At 43.0% G+C, this 6,278-nt stretch overlaps 1 pseudogene; it reads right to left on the bottom strand.

Moving 5' to 3' along the window:
- Positions 1-294: 294 nt before the first annotated feature.
- On the bottom strand, positions 295-966 carry LOC144824777 (ubiquitin carboxyl-terminal hydrolase 36-like; annotated as a pseudogene).
- Positions 967-6,278: the final 5,312 nt, after the last annotated feature.

Raw genomic sequence — 6,278 nt, 5'->3', positions numbered from 1 at the left:
GCACCAGTGCAGGGGGAAACGCGAGGCTGCACCATATCGTTGTAAATATGGTGTAGCCTTGCGTTTCTGAAGTGGCCTCACTTCGCCACTTCCTTGAACATATGCCCCATAGTTTCTCTCCAGCATTACCAACTCGTATGAAAAGCTCATGCTAGCAGGCTCAGACTCTATTTTCTGCAGTAGAATGTTCTTGGCAGATGAAGCCAGGATCATGCTCAGCTCCATCTCTTCCACAGAATTCCTCTGACCCGGCTTCAGGGCCCCTTTCAGCTTGTCCATAATTGGTATGGTTCGTCACTTAACATAACAGTAGTAATACCCTGCATGGCAGCTGTCTCCTGAATGCACTAACACAGCATACAATCCATACATCACAAGGTCCCCATTAGTCTGAGATATGTAGGGGTGGACATTCAGGAACTCTGTATAACCCACATCCTTGTTGATTTTAGCACCACTAAAATCGGCAAACTGCTTAAGCGAGCGGGTCAGCACCATGGATTTTCGATGTACACTGAACCACTTACTAGCTGCAACTTTCTTCTTACACTTTGCCCACATGTATGTGTTCTATCGACTCAGTGCATCTGGCCTCACAAACATCTCTAGGGCTCATACAATGTGTGCAGGCTGCCTAATCTCCCGTGCGATGTCAAGATACAGGCCATAGGTGTCTGAAACACTTTTACACTGGGGCCACTGCACACAAGATCACAGATATTCACCAAATATCTTTTGCATAAGCGTAGTTGCTTGACTTTGACGATCCAGCTTGTTGTACCCGTTCAGACATGCTTTCTGCATTGCATCAATGGTGTAGTGAAGAAATTCATGTGCATCTTCCTAGCTACCAAATCGGAAGTGAAAAGCAATTTTTTGGAGGCCTCGTTTTAAAGAAACTGGCTTAATAGCATTGCCAATGTTTGCAAAAGCCTGGATCATGTGGTTCTGCATAACGCATAACATATATAACCCACCTGGAGGACAGTTGCTGGTGGTGGGGTCTTTTCATAGAGCCCCAGGGAGGTGGTGGTCCACGGGGTATAAAAATGCCCTAGGAGGGGGCCCCGTGCGCCCCTCCTTTATTTTATTTAAATGTGCTTACATGCCCCCGGGACCTGGTCCACCTGGAGTCTTTAGTATAAAAAAGTGTGGGAGACCACACTTGGTTTCTTTTTTCTTTTTTGCCACAGATTAATTGTTCTGTTGCATCCCTGTGGCAATTTCTTAAGTGCTTTTTAGCCCTGTTGGAGTAACAGGGGGACCCCAGGACCGCAATTAGGGGGTCAGGGTATTCTTACCCTGCCCCCTTTTCTTTCTTTTTAAAACTTTTTTTGTGGGACTCGGCTGAGGCTAAGTCCCAAGATGGCTGCTGACACTTCCTGGTTGAAGTGTTGGCTGCAGTGCTCAATTCAAGCAGGTGGTTTCCAATGCTCAGCAACAGCACTGAATTGTTAGCACCGTCACTTGGGACACCCTGCCATAAGGTGGCGCTGTCTAGGTGATTTAGAGATGACCACAACAATAGTTAGTTATTAATGCTAAAATAATTGAAAATGACTATTACCTGCCCCCCCCCAGTCATTCTTATAGCTTTGAGGGACTAAAATAGTCTGAATTGTCACACTTGTAGGAGTGTGACTGTTAGTAATTGTGTTGTTACTATCATTGGCAGCATAGAAGGGAAAGTGTGATGGAAGCTGCAGTGGTCTCTTGACGAGCCCTGGCACTTATTTTTTATACAAATTAAGCACTGGTTGGCAGCCAATCAGATTGGAGCACGAGGACTGTCGGATCCTCATAGGATCCATGTCCCTATATACACAAATTTGTTTTTCCCTTAATATTTCAAAAACTAATTAATGAATTTGCACCAGTTTGCAAAAAGGTTACTTTGTGGATCAACAGCTACATTTCTGCCAAAATTGAAGTAATTCTGTTCAGCAGTTTGGGCTGTAGTGGTGTCTAAAATCCCCATGAAAAATTGCATGGGAAAACGTGTTTTGGGGCCCTGCTTTTTTCTCAGCCCCTGCTTAAAGGATCACCCAGAAACTTTCAAGATAGCAGCTGAAGTGAATTGCAAGCTAGTTTTGAAAGTTGGCGACAAAGTTATTGGCAAAACAAAAAACACTTTTCCAATGGAAGCTAGGTCCTAATTATAACTACCTACTGGCGACTGCTAGTAGGCACTATATCTCTTTAACAAGTCAAAATAAATTAATTTATTATGTTTCTTACCTATGGGTTTCAATTTTAAGTTCCTGCCTCCATTATTTTCTATGGGAATGTATTGCTGCATCAGTGTTTGGCCATGTGTGGTGGTGGACTTACTACTGAACCTTTCTGGCTGTAGTAACTTACACTTATTAATTTTACTTTAACCCCTGTTTTAGTGGGTGGAGACTTGTAAATCCACACTTTTGTGTAACTTTACACACAGAAATGGTGACTAGCCAAAGTTACACAAGAGTTTAAGAATAAACTTACCTATGTACTTACTCACAAATGTAAGTTACATTTGTGAATTTCCCAGTAAGTGTACTATGTGTGTGACTGCACATCAAAAGCCATGGTTTGCTGCATGTTACTTTCAAATAGTTAGTGTGCTGTTTGCGAAGGCCATTGTGTGCTACATATTTACTACAATAAAGGAGATAGGGCCATATATACTAAAAACTAGTTGCAAAATACAGGTCACAATTTGCAACCTGTACTTATACAGCAAGTGTTCTATTTTGCAAACCAACCTCTGTACTAATCGGTTTGTTTACAAATCCACTAATCCTAGTGGGTCGCAATTTGACAAAGTTCATGACTATTAATGATGTAAGTCACAAATTCCAACCCAGTACGATTCACTGCCATCACAAGATGGAGGTCTGCAAAGGTCAGCAGGTCACCATGTCTTTGATCACTCTTCCATAAAGGAAAACGGAATGCATAAAAAAAAAAGCTTCACAAAATGTTTTTAGGAATAGCATGGGACCACTGCTTTCTCTAAAAAAATGTTTTAAAAGTATTCAGGAAGGGTTTAGATTTGGTTACCACTACTTTTATGTAGTCAGTAAATTATTAATGTTTTGGTACTGGACTTTGGTCATAAAACATTACTATATCCCATTTTGAATTGCTATTTGGAAGGCATGTCCTAAATATACCCCTTTCAAATACCAATTTGGGTTGTAGTCGCAAACCCAAATTACGATTCAGCAATATGTTCCTGAATCACAATCTGTGTATAATACATACCAAGAGACTTTTGTGCTGTACCAAACGGTCCGATTTTGTGAATCAGACTGCAAAAAGTCTTATGATATCGGGCCCACAGTGTGCCGTATGTGTATATTGAAGGGCACATGATGCCACGTGTGTACTTTAAAGGATGCAATATGCTGCATGTGCATATTGAAGAGCATTGTGCGCAAACTGTGTACCTTAAAAAACATCTGGCTTTTTTGCAGAATAAGTGATGCAGCGCTGCGCAGAAAATGACCTTGCTGCACTGCTCTGTGCCACAGGGAAAGGTCAGAAATGCACCATATATAAAAGAATATAACGCATTCCGGTCGTTGGTCCTGCGCTGGCTCTGCTTTGGCTGCCTATTGCCAATGCAGGCACTCTTGCACCATGTTAAAAGGGTGCCTGTGTTGCAGACAGGATTATTTTTGTGCAAGAAGGGACACCTTCCTGCACAAAAAACATTCCGGGAGGCAAATTCCTATTTCTATGTGTGCTGCAGAATTCAGCACACATACAAAGAGGAAATAAGGAGGAGCAATAACGATATTTCTCCATGTTACGGCTCCTCTGGGAAGGCGTAAGATTTTGGTGCATTCCCAGATTTACAACTTCTTGTAAATCTGGGAATTGGTCAAAATCCGTGGGAGTTGCGTGGGAACACCCACTGCAACGCCCATGGAACGCCTACCCAAGGCAGAATAGCTCAATGCAGCTATCTATGCTACGTTGCGCTACTCCAGGTTTATAAAGCCACATAGAGCCACGCAAAGCCACTTTGTGTGGCTTCATAAATCCATCCTATAGGTTGCAACGGGCATGTACCACACTGCGTGGTGCAAACGCGAAGCAAGCCTCTCGTAAATATGTCCGATAGTGTAGTATGTGGGTGACTGTGCATCAAAGCCAATATCTGCTGCATGTTATTATATCAAAGTAGTGAGTGTGATGTGCGTCTTTATTGAAGGAAATTCCTGCCCTGTCATGTGATTCCTAGAGTGAACTATTTTTTTTCGTTAGAAGCTGTTGCCAACTTTGGCAAAGTTCGCCATACAGAATAGAAGAGAGAGCTTAATTTTCATAAGCAACCAATGGATATTAATTGAGGTCTTAAATCTTTGTTGTATTTATTATTATTTATTATTACGTGTGAGGCGTACTTTAAAGGAGGGAGGGTGCTGTAAATGTAAGGTGAAGGGTGTGCTACATTTCCACTGGACTGGAGGTGTGTGTGTGTAAACATGCATACATATTGAAGGGAACAGTGTAAAACGTGCGTGTTGTCTAGGAGACAGTGTGCTGCGTGTGCATTATTTGTGCGACTGCCAGCTATTGTTTTATTTTACTTTTTCATCTATCTCGTCTGTATCTGTAACTTGTAAGTATGTACATTTCCTCATGTACTGTAGTTGGTTCTATTGTGAAGCGCTCTGGCACCTTTGGGTAAAGTCCGCGCTATATAAAATTGCATAAAATAAATAAATTATGCAGGGGGTAGCTACCGGCATGTTTGTATGGGGCATTTGTTTGTACTTTGTACCTTATGTCGACGCGCCCCCTGGTGCTTCCATATAATTTGACAGATTGCACACTGATAGTTTTTTAGAGGAATGAGGAGGGCATGACGCAGGGACTATAGGGTTTGTGTGCGTAAAACCTCACACAAATATCGAGGAACTGGCAAAACCGTGAAAGGTTTAGACAGAGACATCACAGAGAGTAATGAATTCTCAGATGCGAGCGCACAACGCCAGCATGGCGCGGACCGGGTGCCATCTGCGCAGCAGCAGGACAGCTCGGCAAAGCCTGTGTGCGCACTCCAAGTTGTCTGCCCCGCGATTACTTACTGTCTTCAACATCTTTTCATGCAGACACTGTCTGGGGATCAGCTGCACGCCTCGGCTCCAAGGCATCTGTTCGGAGCCACCGTCGGAGACCCCGAAGGCTGCGCAATATGCTGGATACTGAGGCACGTGGCTGCTGCTACTTCTCTCATAATGAGCATTTTTTACTTTTAAGGATGCCTGGTGTCAACTAAAGACGTGCACACGCCTAGCTGTTTATTACATTTTACTTTAGTAATTTGATTTAGTTCAGCACCTAATTCACAAAGCAGCAGTTAAAGCAAATTCAAATACCGGACTCGAGGTAATTTCATAAAGAAAGTCTGTGCTGAGTGTGCGCAACCTTTCGGGGGTTACCTGCTTCACTGCCTAACAATAGCCCATAGGAAATAGGGAAACGAATGGATACAGAACAATCAAAGGTTGAATTGCTGGTGTGCACTTTTCAAGTACCTCATCCTGACGCCACACATTGAACAGTTTCTCGAGTCATTTTTTTCACCCGTTCTTAAAAAAAAACAGCCAACCAACGTCTTTTGTTCGCCTTCAACGCAATCTTATTCAGGATGTAACCAAAATATAACACACACATACAAAAGTAAAGCCATATTATAAGGAGACATTTTAATATTTAAAAGTAAAAATTGCGTGAATCCGCAATAAACGTAAACCTGCAATGACAAACGGACACATTTTTCTCTTTGAAACAAGTGGGGCATGCCACATCCAGTTTTATAGTTTTAAGTGTCAAATCCTAAATTACACATTCATACATAGTTAAAGGAGTGTAGGAGGCGAGGGCCAAGGCCAAACGAATATGTATGGACTCTTTACTCTGCGATCTAATATTTTTATTTAAACAACTATCAATTAATCAATCATAACATTTGTATAGCGTGCTACTCACCCGGAAGGGTCTCAAGGCGCTTGGGGGAAGGGAGGTGCTACTGCTCGAACAACCAGGTCTTGAGTTGTCTTCTGAAGGCGAGGTGGTCCTGGGTCAGTCGAAGGTGGATGGGGAGGGAGTTCCATGTCTTGGCCGCCAGCTAGGAGAAGGATCTGCCTCCGGCGGTGGCTCTTCGGATGCGTGGTACGACGGCGAGGGCGAGGCTAGCGGACCAGCGCTCCGTCCATCATCTCCTTGTGTTTGCTAAGTCCATGCTTAGACATTGTAAGTGCAGTGCTGCCATAAGAGTA

Source organism: Lissotriton helveticus, chromosome 3_1 (genome assembly GCF_964261635.1).
Source record: "Lissotriton helveticus chromosome 3_1, aLisHel1.1, whole genome shotgun sequence".
Lineage (NCBI taxonomy): Eukaryota > Metazoa > Chordata > Amphibia > Caudata > Salamandridae > Lissotriton > Lissotriton helveticus.
The sequence above is the reverse complement of the archived record's forward strand: the minus strand, read 5'-3'. Positions and strand labels throughout refer to the sequence as shown.